Source organism: Syngnathoides biaculeatus, chromosome 10, assembly GCF_019802595.1.
Source record: "Syngnathoides biaculeatus isolate LvHL_M chromosome 10, ASM1980259v1, whole genome shotgun sequence".
Lineage (NCBI taxonomy): Eukaryota > Metazoa > Chordata > Actinopteri > Syngnathiformes > Syngnathidae > Syngnathoides > Syngnathoides biaculeatus.
In genome coordinates, this window is record NC_084649.1 from 5,116,563 (window position 1) to 5,133,559 (window position 16,997).

General features: G+C 40.8%; 1 protein-coding gene across 19 annotated transcripts in view; it reads right to left on the reverse strand.

Moving 5' to 3' along the window:
• Positions 1-16,997, reverse strand: part of sulf2a (sulfatase 2a) — an 82,493-nt gene that overhangs the window by 39,903 nt on the left and 25,593 nt on the right. For 18 of the 19 annotated variants that reach the window (XM_061831760.1, XM_061831751.1, XM_061831755.1 and 15 more), the window contains one exon: positions 10,846-10,896. The exons of the other annotated variant lie outside the window; for it this stretch is intronic. The gene's annotated coding sequence lies outside the window, so the exon portion shown is untranslated. The remainder of the gene's footprint in view (positions 1-10,845; positions 10,897-16,997) is intronic. 19 annotated transcript variants of the gene reach the window in all.

Genomic DNA, 16,997 nt, shown 5'->3' on the forward strand with positions numbered 1-16,997 from the left:
CTTCTCAAAGTATTCTTTCCATCTATTTAACACACTACTGGCACCAGTCATCCTTAATCTATCCCGAATGACCCTTACTTGCTGCACATCCTTCCCATCTCTATCCCTCTGTCTGGCCTACCTGAAGAGATCCTTTTTTCCTTCTTTCGTCTCCAACCTGGTGTACATGTCTTCATATGCCTCTTGTTTATAGCCTTTGCCACCTCTACCTTTGCCCTACGTTGCATCTCAATGTGTTCCTTTCGCTTCTCCTCAGTCCTCTCAGTGTCCCACTTCTTTGCTAACCTCTTTCCTTGTATGACTTCCTGTATTTTGGGGTTCAACCTCCAAGTCTCCTTCTCCCCTTTCCTACTAGAAGACACACCAAGTACTCTCCTGCCTGTCTCTCTGATCACCATGGCTGTAGTAGTCCAGTCTTCCGAGAGCTCCTCCTGTCCACCGAGAGCTTGTCTCAACTCTTGCCGAAAGGACGCATAATATTCTTCCTTTCTCAGCTTCCACTACATGGTGCTCTGCTCTACCTTTGTCTTCTTAATCTTCCTACCCACCACCAGGGTCATTCTACACACCACCATCCTATGCTGTCGAGCTATACTCTGCCCTACCACTACGTTACAGTCAGTACCCTTCAGATTACATCGTCTGCACAAAATATAATCCACCTGCTTGCTTCTACCTTCACTCTTGTAGGTCACTCTATGTTCCTCGCTTTTTTGGAAATCAATCTGCACCAATCTCTCACTGTCTGGGATGCTCAGAACTATTTCATCTAGTTCCTTCCAGAATTTCTCTTTCAACTCGTGGTCACATCCTACCTGGGGGGCATAGCGACTAATCACACTATACTTACTGTAACACCCTCAATTTCAAATTTCAGCCTGACCACTCGATCTGATATTCTTTTCACCTCCAAGACATTCTTAGCTAGCTCTTCCTATAAAATTACCCCTACTCCATTTCTCTTAACATCTACTCCATGGTAAAATAATTTAAACCCTGCCCCTAAACTTCTAGCCTTACTACCTTTCCACCTGCTCCTTCGGATGCACAATATATCAACCTTTCTCCTCATCATCATGTCAACCACCTTCTGAGCTTTTCCTGTCATATTCCCAACATTCAAAGTGTTGTAGGCTCTGTGCATTCCTCTACTGCCGACGAATCCGGTTTCCCCCTCTTCTTTCTCTTCAACCCACAGTAGCTGAATTTCCACCGACACCCTGCAGGTTAGTGATGCCGGGGGGTCATTGTTAGCCCGGGCCACGACCGATCTGGTATGGGATTCTTTAGATGAACGCTCATATTTGATTGGGACAGTTTTATGCCGGATGCCCTTCCTGATGCAACAGTGATGAGAATGCCAAATGAGAAAAAAGTCTGAAAAGTAGCCAGGGGTCTGGGGGCCGCAGATTAATTTCAACACTGAATTTAATTGTAGTTGTGGAAAAAATGTCCCTTGTTTGGTGCTCTACCAGTACAGCAAAAATTTAAATATCAGTTTCATTTCTTCAATGCTTGAATTATTGTACTTATTTGAAGCACATTACATAAAAGAGTTTCACCATTTGCCAAACTTCAGAATGAATTTTCTCTTTTCACTGTTTAATATGGATACACCATTATATTTTCTTTTTGATATGCAGTCAGTTATTCATAGAATTAGTATAGTGTAGAGATGAAGCACAAGTTTTTAGAACAATATGAATAAAAATTACCTTACCACTCGCTCGATCTTCATCCTCTTTCGCCATCGTAAAACTTTTAACACACCGTCGCTCAGTTCGTGCTAAGTCCCACGCGCCATTACTCGGCTAACTAATAAATTACACTGCGATTTCTGAGAACCGAGAACACATGTACATGGCAATGGTGAAACTTGATTAACCCCTAACACGATTGGATTGTTATACTGTATAACTCTGTTGTCCAATCGAGTGATTTGCCGCAAACAGGTTTTAATATTTATGTCGCAAAATGCAAATATTTACACTACCGAGCAAGTTAGAACGGCATATGATAGTTGTGCTTATGCTAGCACTAAGCTGAAATTGCAGCTCGGAGCCCACCACCGAGAGGCAGGCGCACGATACCCTACCCCTACCACCCACCCCCACTGAAATTTTCACAACTGATTTGCGCTTATCTCGAGAATGGTCATTTAGGTCTGAAAAAGTCGGAAATCCGCCGATTGGCGGGAAATTCTCATCCCTGTTGTTAGTGAAAAAACATTTTATTGGACTACTTTTCAATAAACAATGTAAACAGTTTTCAGTGCAAAATAGACCTTTAAATAAATATGAAAATGAAAAAAAAAAATTCTCATCCCTGTGCAACCTTCTGCATTTATCTGGACTTGGGACTGGCCTACAGATTGCACTGGCTTGTGCCCCCTTAGGGCTGCATTGTAACTTGGAGCTAATGAAAACTCCAAATCCACCACTTAAAGGTCAAGTGTCATTAAATGGATGATTTTTAGTATGTTATTAATGAAGAAACGTCAGCCAATGTGGCAGCATGCGTTTTTTTCACCACAAAACATGATTTTGATGTATACAGCTTTTTGTAACTCCCGCCATGAAAATCCTCTCGAGGGATTTGTTTTCAAGAAAAAGCAGGAAGTGACGTATAGGACAGTGGCACACCCAAATGGACTCGTTTGTTTCCAAAAGTTTTACCTCCGGGAATGTAGCTCGTTGTTCCTTCGTGTTAGCCAAAATGCCGGCTCATTGCATTGCTGGACATTGCTTGAACACTCAGGAGAATGGATATACCCTTCATAAGTTTGAAAGAGACCCGGTTCGTTGTGAAAAATGGATTACACGGGTGCAGAGAATCACAGGTAGGTGTGTATTCAGCTACTAAAAAACATAATAGTTTGGGGCGGACCACGTAATTGGTCTCTCATAACGTAACAAAAGATCCACGTATGAAATATGTTGATGTGCGCGTCGGACGGCATCGGGCTGCTGCGCCTAGTAATGCGCCCAACCTCTAAAAGCAGCAGCCTTCGGCTCCATTATATGCCACCACGGCTCCGAAAATTAGCCACACCCGGCTGAGGCGCCGCGTTCGGCGGTCACAGCTTCTGCGAAGGCTGCACATCAGGCCTTGCGGATGGGGGCGGCTCTGAAGAACCCAGCCGAGAATGTGTCACTCAGCCGCCTGCGCGCAGTACAGCGCCCCGGCTGACTGTGTTGTTAATCGTACTACGGCGTCTATGAACACGCCCCTAAAGCAGTACAGCTCGGCTCCATCATAAGCCACACCGACCGGCTGTGATGAGCCGCGATGGCTCATCTCCGCCATGGGAGTGGATCGGACGGGGATGCGGTTTGGCCGTGATCGCATATCATCTGAATATGGCTCGAAACAATAGTGTAATATTGCCCTGAGGGCTCGAAACAATTGTATCATATTGCCCCGGTAACTTCACTCGGTTGTGTGGTGTTGTCCTTTTCGAAAAGAGCTTCCGTGTCAGAAGGGATGTGTTCGTCTCCCATAGTTAGGGTGCACCGCGTGTTTTCAGTGGCGAATGTGCCTGCATGGGTTTTCTCGGGGCACTCCAGTTTCCTCCCACATCCCAAAAACATTTAACATTCATCAGAGACTCTAAATTCTCCTTCAGTGTAATAGTGAGTATGACTGATGTATGTCTCTTCAGCGCGCTGCGATTGGCTGGAAACCAGTTCAGGGTGTACCCCGGCTCCTGCTTGACAATAGCTGGGATAGGCTCCAGCACTCCAAGACAATTGTGAGGATAAGCGGCTTAGAAAATGGATGTATGAATGTATTTAAACAATGATTAAAATTTCTGTCCAAATATGTCATGGCCTATTAACACAACAATGGCATTTCATTAGGAGTCTTACAGTATTTTGGATGGATTCCCAACAATTTAAGAGCTTGGACTACACCCAGACAGAAAATGGAAAAGAAATACTAATCACGCTTGTGTGTCATCTCTGTACCCTGTGATCTACAAGGTCCATTATCTTTTAAATGGTTTTGACTCTGTGAGATAGAAGCTGAGTGAGGAGTTTACTGGCAAATAAAAAGGTAAGGATGAAAGTGAGAGAGACATCAAGGAGGGGGAAACAGGAAAAGGAGCAAAAAGTTACTATATAATGTGTGCAGTGTACAAGGCCCAGTAAGGTTATGTTCCCGGGAGAACAAAAAGCTGTGACAGATTCCCTGGGTCTACTCTGTTGACTATAAATGTTCACCACAGAAACACACAGACACACACGAACACATAAACACACACACACACGCATGAAAGAAAGAGTGCACTAATGCTGTGTATCTGACGTCAAATTATCCTCTGACAAAAAGCGAGGACAAGAGTCAGACTAATTGTCTCTGAATGTGCAGGATATGAACAGTGTGTATTGTTCAGACCAGCAAAGGGCTATCACACACCCACTGACTGCCTTTTGTGTCTCCTCCAGACTGAACAGATCTAACTATCTTGATCTAACAAAAGTGAAGATGTTCTTGGTTTGTAGCCATGTCCCACACAACATTTTTCCATCACTGAACTCATACTTCGCATCTTACGACACCGGTTTAGAACATTCATACTTTCTTGCACTGTTATTTTGCTGTATCCAGCAGCAACCAAGTGGCATGCAGCACTAGCGTGGTGGTCCCAAAGAAAGGTCCTCATCAAGGTTGCGACATTTACCCCTCCTCCCATGCAACTCAATGGTATGCTTCAAGAGAGCCCAATGAGAACACAGAGGTGGAAGAGAAAACACAAACAGACCCTCAATTGTCCCTGATTTAGGGTTAACGCCACCCCCCACCCCTGAACTGCCACCTCCATGGATTTAGAATGAAGAAAAAGACAGCCAGTCAAAGCTGTTTTGTAAATACGGAACTGTTTTCACATCAGAATGTATTTTTTTTCCCACATTGATAGGATATTTGCCTGCTTTGCAGTCTGCGAGCGTCCCTGCCTTTCCTGACCTATTGTGGTTTCGATAAGGAGCCATTTGTGGTACCTCTGACAGAACGGCCCAGTGGCCTGCTCCTTTGAGACAGGGGTTGACAGCTGAAACAAGTGAGCAAGCTGGTGGACACGACAGCCCACTGAGTGATGGCTATTCCTCATTGGCACTTTACTTACAACAGGCAATGCCCCCTACAGTGAATCACATCTTGGTCAAATGGATTACAGACAAATCATTTGCCGCTCATTGTTCAACTGATACTATAAATTTTGCAAAATCCCAGAGACATCAATGTGGACACATCTGACTTTGGACTGCTCAAGCCTTCATAACAAATTAGATATATCAAGGATTTATTGACAACCATATAAAAACAAGAATTTTTTTCCCCCTTGCTCTGACCAATGTAATTGTTGAGGCAAATAATATCACTGAATTGATATATTGAGAATATAGTAAATAATCTGACGTCATTCTCTGATATGTTTTATTTATCATTACTACAATCTAATCAGCATCTTAATGAAGACTTCTCATAACGGTTTTAGCTTATCCATAATTACACCCAGAATCCATTTAATGGTTGCTATCCTGCTGAATTATTCTTAGAAGAAATCAACATGGAAGTTACAATTCAATAACCATAGACTGGATAACTGGAGATTATGGAATAATTAATTCAACAAAAACAACAACTTTGGCAATTTCAAAGCCATAGACTATGTTTTGACATTTTATGGAGTGATGGAGCTCTGTGGGTGCAAAGGGTGTCATCTCATATCTCATCATGTGTTAAATATACCGTTGGGAGTTTGTGTCGGTTGGGAGTGGGGTGGGTGACAACCGCTCCTTTCTCCACCCATTTGCTGTTCTAACCCCCAGCCTCGCTACTAGCTTTCAGTGGGGCCTTTTGTCGAGGGATTAATACGGTTTTAGACACGCACACACAGACCTCTCCCTCCCCTATTGGAACCACACAAGGGGGTTGAGACTGCAGCACAGAGGGGGAACCTCAAATTACAGAGACTTTTCCTGTTAGGCTTATATTTCCTCCATGTGCTTAGCTCAAAAATCACAACAGAATAATTCATGCAATGAGCTTTACAAGCAGGAGTTTGGGATATGTATCAAAATCCGTGGAAGTTTCTCTTTTTTCTTTTATTTTGCATGTAAGCACCCAAGAATTTCAGTAGATGTGTATGTGAAAGACATCACAATTCAGCATCTGTGTGTTACTATAATCAAATTCTAAAGCATGCTCCATATTGGGAGAGCACATGAGTTTTTTTTTATACAGGCCATCATCAATCTCTTTTGGCTCCACCATGGGACAGATGCCCACATGGTCCATCTGTCCATCCTGACCTGTGATTGGAGACCGTGGGACAGGCTAAGCGTCTCACAAAGGGGGTTGTTGGCATGTTGCCCACCTCAAAATTATGGTGAGCCTGCCACCAGTTTGCCAAACATCCCTGGAGGACTGTGGCGTTACAGTATTGATATTGTATCAGGTTGCCCAGGCCTTGGCATCCTTCTAATGAGTGCTCAGATTGATCAGGTGGTAGTCATTCCTTCTCCCTTTACTACAGATGCTTGTTAGTAGTTGTTTCCAAAGGACAGTCCACCGTCTGATGTGGACCAGAGGGCCAAGAATGAAAAGATGCGTGTATAATTATTCTACATTTATTTTTATGGAAAAAACTAATAAATTTGCAGATTTTTAAATGATGTACACAACATGAGGTACACTTCCACAAAGTGATGTGTAGATTGTATTTATCCACGTTAGTCTATGCTGTGGGATGCTAAGAAAATGGATGGTCTTAATTTGGACAATGCAATGTTTTTCGACTGGAATTGAGAATCATGTGGAACCGGAATTGAAATTGAAACCAGAATGGCTCAAATTCAAACAATTCCCAACCCCATTAGAAATACCAACAAAAATGAATGTCCACTGTTTCAGATCATGTAAAATAGTCAAAAAGTCATTCCAAATTAAATCATTGCTTGTGTGAAGAGATATCTGTTAAAAAGTTTAAACAAAAAAAAGCCCAGTACATAATCTTTTTACTTGCTTGGTTTGCCAGCAGGGTCTCAAACAGAGCTACAAAAGTCAGTGAAGCTAAAACAAAGAAGAGAGACATAAAGGGGAGAAGAGAGATGGCTGATCAGCCTGTTCTTCTACCTCACCTTTCTGTTGCTCATTTCCAACAGGCTCACAACAGGACAACAGCAGAGGTCTTTGGGACTCCTATTAGCCCTCTATTAGGGTGTTGTCAGAGAGGAAGCCAACTGTCACCCCTCCTATGATTGCAATCATCACCTCCCATGTCAGACTGACCCCCCCCCCCCCCCCCCCCCCCATGATCTATGGCAGGACAGTAGCAGGATGGAGGAAAAAATGAAAGCCCTGTTCGGTTCTCAGGGGAGAGGACATTGTGATTAGTTTTGTGGCCTTTAGTGCCAAAGCCGCCCGAGTTCCACAGCTGTGCTACTGATTGGTCACACCGAAATGAAACATTCTACCAGGAAAATCTGTGGATTTTCATGGGTGGAAAAGGTACATCTGGGGATTTTGTCCTCATCCAAATATTACACGCACGCGTACACACACATGCTCACTCTGCGGCAACTAACTCCCTCTGTCTCCCAATCACATTCTATCCACGTTCTCTCACAATCTTTTCCCATTAAAAAGGAAACAACGGCTTCTTGATCAAGTTTGTCACCCCTGTGTCGTAATTAATGTCAGCTCGGCTCTGTTTTTGTAATAGTGCAATTAGCACACCTGTCGACAAGCTCTGCAACATCAACACTCTACATCTTATATCACAGCATTTTACCAACTTCTATGGAACATTAACCATCACACGGAACAGCAGATTTAGCAAGCTTTCCAAGCACCTGGAGATTAATAGGCACCTTCAACCATTTACTGTCGTTCACGGTGAGCGAGAAGGTCAATCAGATTCATGAGAATAGGACGGTGAATGAATGTGTGTTCTCAATGAACATTGTATAACACGGAGGCTTTGGTTGCACTATCCTCCATCAGTGGCATTAAAAATAAATAAGAGGCAAAGTCCGTTCAAGAGACACATAAAATGTCAAATAAATTTATAAGTTAAGCAGACGAGAGTGACAGGGATACATTTCCAGAGGTTTTCAACATCAGTGGACAGTGATATCTGCGTTGTTTGTTTAGTTCCTTGTTAATTGTGTCATTAAAAGCTATTAGGCAAGTATCTTAATGGTGTGTTAATCGGAGAAAGGAGATTGAGGAATTACGAGAACACTGGAAAAATGCGATCTGAAAGCGAACATTGAGTATTTATAAAGTAATAAATTTTTGTATGATGCACAAATAATCACCCTCTCTTGCCAACCACTTTCTCCCCAGTAACGAGGCGACTGATGACACAAACAATGAGCTGCCTCTGTGTTGGGCCTCAGGGGTCTGCCAAGCAGTCTATCTGCATGAGGGGCCACAGGTTGGCACACTCACAGGGGGTCTTCACCGAGGTGCTGTCCTGGGCAGCAAGCCCGATGTTGACAAAGCTTGGTATCGCCTGCTGTCAGGCCATTATGTGTGCACCATGTGGAAGGAATCAATTAGGCTGAGCTCACAACACAGCACTTTAATATTTGACTTCTAATCAGTAGAGCATGGAAGAAAGCTGGCACTTCTAGTCTTGCTGATGTAGAAAATGAGGGTCAGTAAAGGGCTCGCATAGTGCTCAAAAACGTGCATTGAATACATCAGGGAGGAGGTGAGAAATAGCCTCAAACAACAAACTGGTTTCACTGAAAAGGGAAAATAACCTCTTGTCCTTAACAGGAAATGAAAGAACATCCAAATACAAACATGCAGCCAGCTCTAAGAAACAAGGCAAAAAATAAAGCAGGTCGTAAACACTTTAAAAAAAAAAAAAAAAAAAAAGCTTGAGAAAAGTGAATTGATGAGGTCTACATAAACCAGATGAACTCTGCCTTTGAAACGTTTTTCAGATTGAAATATTATTGGTTTTCTTATTGTACTGCTGAAGGCCTCTGACACCGAGAAAAGGAAGAAAGAGAGGAATGTCCTCATGCTAGGGTGTCGAAGACCTCAAAAAGAATAGCTTACCCAAGGCAGATCATTCACCTGTCGACTTTTTATTATGTCACTGAGACAAAAGGAAGAATCAAAGTTCCACCCCCGCAAGTGATCAGTAAGGAACCCAAGGTTATTTTATTTTCCAGGTAGAGAGCAAAAAAAAAAGAAAAGAAAAACAGAGCCTTTCACCAATGTATTTTATTATTGGTAAATGGACATCAGATTGTGATACTGATTTAAATTATTATTATTCAGCTATTGTTAACTCCCGTGCTTTGATTGAGACTGAATGACACCGGTCAGTGAGAGTTCAGAATAAATCAAATTTGAGAAGTGTTTAAAAAACAAAACAAAAACAAAAAAAACGAGTTCATATACTAAAATCAAGCGTAAAACATAGCCTGCTACTCTCGCTTGTTCAGAGTGGGTTTACATCTTAATGATTTAGAAAGCTATTTTTCCAGCTGTTGGTTTGATAATCCTGAGCCTTCTCAGATTGGTCATTAATATTTTTTTGCTGTCTTCTAGATCTTACATTTCACTCCACCCTCGTCTCTCCCTTTTTAGCATACAGCCTTGACAACCAGAGAAGGAGGAGGAAACGTGCTGTGACCACTACAAGGCTAGACCATCACAGATACATCCAAAAGAGCCGACAATAAACACTCTTCTCTTCTTTGTGCTAATCACGGTCAGACATAATTTGTGGTGACAAATTGAAGGCTCTAAGATGCCTGGGCTGTTTCTGGATGTAACAAACAAAACGTTGTTATGGTTAATAAAAATCTGTTGTATTGTTGATTTCTTTCAAGGTATAACAATTCAACCAAAGCGTCAACAATAATCAGAGTTTGACAGTATTCCTCTTTGAAGGTGTAACATTCTCAGACATTCAGGAAACAATTCATTACTACGTAATGTCACTACTACTATGACTACAACTACTAATAGTACTACTATGCTATCATAGCAAAGCTACTAACTTTGCTAAGGACTTCCCACCCTAGTCAACCCCTGTTTAACCTACTGCCCTCTGGCAGGTGTTAGAGGTCCCACAAAATCCAGACAAACAAACTGAAAGACAGCCATCAACACCTCAAACTCAAGACTACTGAACATAAACACTACCACACCACTGTAATGTAATTTTTTAAATATCTGTAATTTCTTATGTTTTCTTTTCTTACTACTCTGCGCAATAATGAGTACAAATGGGTAATAATCTTACCAATGACTGGACATGGGCAAGAAGACCGTGAACTACTTATTTTTAGTTCTTTTTAGCAATAACTGTGTCTTGATTTAAGTATTTTATCTGAGTCACTTAACCTCAGATCTAATACGTTTTTGTATCCTATTGTATTTATATTGGTTTCAGCTCCTTGTGGCGTAACGATACCAAATAATGAGACATATATTGGAGTTGGGCAAACCAAACATGACAGCAGTGATTTAGGGCCTCAGCCTATTAAATGTTCCATGTTTTCTACCTGAAGTGAAGACAGCCAACACAAAGTTTGAGTGACTGTATTGTACTGCAATACACTACTGCAAAGTCAAAATTTGTACAAGATTACCCACTTTCACTCCATTGACCGATTAAGTAAAAATGGTTTTGTGAAGGAAAGAAGCAATATCCAAGTCAACGAAGGGTATTACTACTACAACTGCTACTAATTCACACTGATAGACATATTGTGAAAAAATCTCAAAATTGTAATTTAAAAATATGTGCATTCCGGCATTTTTTTTCTTAGACTCTGCTGTATTGGATATACCATGAACCTTACTTACCTGTTTTTAAAACACGTGGTGCCAGATGTCCTTTGATTGAGAAGCCACTCTCTGTGAAGCAAACACAAGGTCCACAGTGGATGAGTAGTTGTCACATACAAAAAAAATGAATTTCTGGGCTAAAGAGTCAGACAACAAGATCTATTCATGGCTTTATTGTTTATGTTTGAAATGCGCTGTAATGTGTGACTTTCCTTCTAGATCACCTCCTCACTCCAGCCCGAAACAGTTCTGAGTTCAGATGTTACTTTAGAATAAGACCTCGCCCTATAGACACTGACGATGGCAACAGAAAAAAAAAAAAAAACACTGTAGCGTTTCATGAAAGTCTGTCGCTGTAAACAAGCATATGAGGTCCATCATATCATCTTTAAACAACACTACACTCCTAGAAGTCTTGACACCCTTTGCACATTGGTCATTGCAGTAGATTATTCCTCAAGTGGGTATTCTAAGTGCTCTAAATGCTTGAAGATTCTGCATCCTTTGCACCACTGAGTTAAAAAAAAAAAGTTCTCAGTCATTTGACTGTTTGTCTGATGTCGTTCTCAATGTGTGAATATTAACCCATAGTCTCTCATTACATATCTGTACAAATCACAATAATACGTTCATATATCACCGCTCCCTCATGTCACATTGAAGGCAGTAATTAGTTCATAGTCATTGTGCTAGTCAAATTGAAAAGCAGATTACCTTTTAAAATGAGGAAAGCGACACTGAGGAACAGTTTATACGTCAAGTATATTTTGGGCAGTATCGCGTTAGAATATTTACTACATGTAATGACATGACAGTTATATTCCTATGCATTTACATTACAGTAAGGGTACAGGACTCGAGATTTTTTTGTAGTGAGCTGACTAGTATGTGATGAAAGTTGAATTAAAGTCGATGAGTCGATTACATCATTGATATTTTCTCACCACATTTACAGCAGTTCCCCAACTAGTAGTTGCTGTAATAGGGGCCTTGTACTTGTTTTTTCGTCAACAAGCTGACCAGCATTATCTGTTGTTCCTTAAGTGTATTGTAAGACAGGACATCATGGCCAAGCCCCCCAGAAATTAAGCATCTTTGTTTCAGTGTTTCTATTTGTGCTATTAATTTATTTAAGGATGGACTTGCATATTTTGCAATTCATTGTGCAACAAGTCTAATTTTAGGTAAACGATTTCCACATGCTTATTGTCTAGTATGACCGTATGCCACTGTATTACACTTGCCTCTTTGGTTGGGATGTTGGTTGGTTTGTGGTGTGAAATGAATGAAATTCTCATCTGACACAGTTGTTGCCCCCTCGTTATTGCACCCAACATTTTGGCGGCAAAATTGTGACTTCACTTCCTGCGACTGCCCTTGTTCCATGGTCGTAGTCCTGTGGTTCTGCCGGTATGAGCGTTTTAAGAACAGCGGCAATCAGAATAGCTGAAGTTAGCTCGGCCAACCATTATTCTGATCCACACACATTTTTTTTGTAATCTTAGAACAGTGCAAACGTATGAAGACTCCATTGCCTTGTTAGGATGACATTTCGTTGCTCCATAGTACAATATAGTCCGTGACGAAAACAGACGGGTAAATCAAAAGTTCCTTGCAGGCCTCTAATTTGATGTGTACCCCACATTTCAGACGGACAAAAATGATTAGGGATCTTGCAAAGCATGGTGAATCTACCTCCATAGTTGTCTATCATTGCCTATGTACAAATGTGTGTGTGTTTGTTGCTCAAGTGCTTTAGCAAATCATTATCCACTAATAGTATGAATCTTGTCTTGGTGCTAGCCAATCAAAGACAGGGGAGGGACTTCGAGAAAATTTTATTTTTCAGAGTGGAAGTTGAATCATTTTTGTTTAAACTTTTCAGTGGGACATTGTCGCTGAGAGCACATACTGGTATTCAAAGAGTATACAGTACAGTATATGTGAAATTTTATGATGGTACAAAAAGGTTTTGAACAAACAAAAACCTCTAAAACGGTTCATTTGGTAATATTTTCTTAAATTAATAAAGTAAAATTGTTTAATACTTCACCGTTGCAGCAAGATGCAAAATAGAAAAGAAGAAATTCAAACTTTATTTTTCACAAGTTCACCACTTTATTCTCTTTATTTACGGTTTTTGAGAGGGTTAGAGATGTCACACAGTTTTGATTACACATTTGATTACCAGCACAGAACAAGATTTGTACAATTCTTTTTTTATACTCTAATGTCATTATATCAGTGGCATAAAAACAAAAAAACAATGATACTATCATTTATCATGAAAGTTTTGGGTAAAATATATCACACCAAAAAAAACTTGTATCGTGGCAGGCCTAAACATAATATATTGAAAAGAGCAAGAGAAATAGATGACAAAAATACTGTACAAACTGTATAAACGCTAGAGTAACTGTAAAAATCTGCAGTATAGCAGGAGCAAGGTGCAAGAACCGTGAAGTAAAGGAGGATTACTGTAAATTTTATTCAAAGATAATAAATTACAGGGACTCATCAGCCACTCACATTTGAAAAATGTATGGGTGTGGCCAGTCATGCCCGCAGATATAAAGTTTCGGGTGTGGTCCACCAGTTATGCCCGCAAATAAAGTTGCGGGTGTGATTAGGGATGGAATCTCAAGACCTTATAATAATTTACTGAGTTGTTATACCAGAGTATGTAGTCGTTACCTAATATCATAATCATAATTTATTGACACTGCACAGACTGAGACAGACATTTTTAAAGAGCTCAATAGATATTCAATTTCAAAACTAAATATTCATACAATCAAATCATTTTATTTCATCATGATGTATTGTTATAATCTAGTGTAATTTACGCCGGTATCTATTGTCAATCCATTGATGAACGCTAGCAGTAGATGATCTATATCCTCCTAAAGCAGATAGAGAGGAAAAGTTTTCAACATCAAGATAACGCGGTACCACGGGAGAAAATGACCATTTGCATTTAGATATATGGACAGACTAGTCTAATGTTAGAACTTAAATCAAGTCAGAGTAAATCACAATCTCATATTTATTATAGTTAGATACTGAAACATTACCTGTGTTATATCCCAGAAATGTTTTCAGTGTAACTGAGTTTCCTTTGACATGGCTCATGATGTTGATGACTTTCGATGCAAATGCGCTTGCAGTACGTGAAGAAGCTCCAAATATGTGATTTTGGCATAACTTCCGAACGTGCTCAGTATGGTTAACTTGCATTGCCTGTTTCCGGGTGAATATTGATTGTTTAGGATCTTCTTTTATTACCAATGTTTATGAAATAAACACGTAAACTAATGTTAAGACCAACGTTCCCTCTAATTTTTTACGTGTCTAAACAAACACATTAAGCCCGTGAGTGCCCCCTTTGACCACTGTGAGCAACATCAGACATGCACTGTGGTCAGATCAGTGTCATCCACTGAAGTTACGTGGCTCATTAAAGATTCAGATTTCACCATTTACATTACATTAGAACATTTTTAAGAACAATTTTGGTTTTTGCAAACTTACAATGAAGATGTCAACAAACAAAAAAATACATTGGTCACCAAACCAAGCCAACTATGAACTATAAATTTGAAAGGTCGCTTGCAACTTTGTTTCATTTTTCATTTTTTAACCCACAATGACATCCCTGTCTGTTTTTCTTGGTGTAAAACTGAATTATTGGTTGCAGAACATCTTTAGCAATGCATGTTGAAAGCTGAATGATGCTCCCAAACAATTTTAAAGCCCGGGTGTCATCCCTATAAACATTGTAAAATAGATATTGTAATGAAAAATACATATAACATTATTCACTTCAATGTCTATACGAAAAAATAAATGTGAGCGGAGAGCGCGTCATCCATGCGCAAAGTTGCAGAAGTGTCATTCTACGATATCCAAGTGGTCGTCATATTGGCTGCATCCTCCGTCCGTGACATCACCCGGACATTTGCAAATAAAAACACGCGGTGCACCTTAACTATGGGAGACAAACGCGCCCTGTCTGACACGGAAGCTCTTTTCGAAAAGGAGAACACCACACAACCAAGTGAAGTTACCGGGGCAATATTACACTATTGTTTCGAGCCATATTCAGATGATATGCGATCACGGGCAAACCTCATCCCCGTCCGATCCACTTCCGCGGCGGAGATGAGCCATCACGGCGACTCGCAGCCTTCGCAGAAGCGGTGTCCGCCGAACGCGGGGCCTCAACCGGTGTGACATATCAGGAGGAGGTGGAGCCGAGCCATGCTGCTTTTAGGGGTATGTTCAAAGCCGCCGCAGTACTTGTTGAACATCGTCGAGCTGGGGCCCATTACTGCCTACCTGTTATTTGGAAACCACGAAGCTCTCGTCCTCTGCACGAGTGCAATCCAATTTTCACAACGAACTGGGTCTCTTGCAAACTTATGAAGGCTAAATCCATTCTCCCGAGTATTCAAGCTATGTCCAGCAATGCAAGGAGCCAGCATTTTGGCTAACACGAAGGAACAATGAGCTACCTTCCCGGAGGCAAAACTAATGGAAACAAACGAGTTCACTAGGGTGCGCCTCTGTCCTGTATGTAACTTCCTGCTTCTTCTCGAAAACAAATCCCTCGAGAGGATTTTCATGGCGGGAGTTACAAAAAGCTGTATACATCCAAATCATGTTTTGTGGTGAAAAAAAACATGGGACCATATTGGCTGTGGGTTTTTCATTAATAATATAACAAAAATCATCCATTTCATGACACTTGACCTTTAAGGTTAATGTCATGTTACCTCCGATATTTAAAATACAGAATTAACTTTATGGGCAATGTATCGTCTGTGCTTTCATCCTCGATCAGGCTGTGCCAAGGTGGAATTTTAACCTTATACACCATCTCATCCTGTACTGTCTGCTTTGGCTTCAGACCAGACCTTTTTTACTCAAAAAAAGAGAGTCTCGTCCAGTTTCACCACTTTTTCTTCCATTATTCACATACCCCGACATTCATTAAAGCAACAGCACTTCTTTTTTTTTTTTACTTTTACCATTATTATCGAGAGTAAACATAGGCAGCATGTCTAACTGTCTTTGCTCCATGTTGCCCAGACTGTGTTGCTAACTATAGCACTAGTGGGTGGACAGTGATTGTAATTATGAGTGCACCCCTTTAAGAGCCAGAGGAGGGCGGTGTCAGGTAAACAAGGAAGTAGAAGTAGGCTGATCAGCAGACCGTGGGGTTCTGTGTTAAAAAAAAAAAAAAAAAAGACGTCATGCCGTGGTTCCATGCGCTGGATCAGTTTTCATATGCGCTGAGAATGTGCAACAAGTGCGCAATTGCATTGGTCAAGACTACACAAAACGTGACGTCTTTCAATATCTATGTATTTCTACTCATAAATTTTACGCGCATGATTTATTGTGCACGACTGCAGATTTGCGAGCCGGTCAAATCCCATTGACTGGACTCATTGTTCCAGGGCTGGGAATTACTGTTCCACGACATTTGCATCCCGGGATTCACATAGTCTCGAATGCAAAATGATCTGTGCTTTATGAATTGGCCATTTGGAAGATGAGATGTCAAAAATGTATAATTATTATTAGCTGACTTCAATGCAGAATAGTAAAGTTGACTTGTCTTGACTTCAACCCCTACATGAGAGACAGGTACTGTGATACCTGCGCGGAATTGCACATTCAAGAGGCTATTTGCTCTCCAAACACCTTCCTGCAGGAGTGTGTACAGTTGTCTATATCCCCTTATAAATTCTTTTGTCAATGGCCTATTTCTCGCTTGTCCTTCCATACTATCCTTAATCCAACCACGCTTCCACATGGTCATGCTGGACCAGAAGGACATTCTCCAAACCTTTCCCACAAAGTTGAGACAATACAATTAGTAAAATACAGATTCAGGATGGGACAACCCATACCTGATAGATAATTCTATTGATTGCAAGAAAAGTTTCTTCCAACAGTTTCTGTTCTTATTTGTCACAAGACAATCACTGTATTGCCTTGACTAAATGTCAGAAGAAACAAAAGTACATCCAATAAGTAGTTGTTTTTGTTTCCTTCAGTTCTTCCACCATATTCCCTATCACAGTTTCCAAATCTCCATTTGACTCAGGTTGTAAACTTCTAAGCGCCAACTGATAATTTGTTGAAAGAGTTTTCTGATCCAT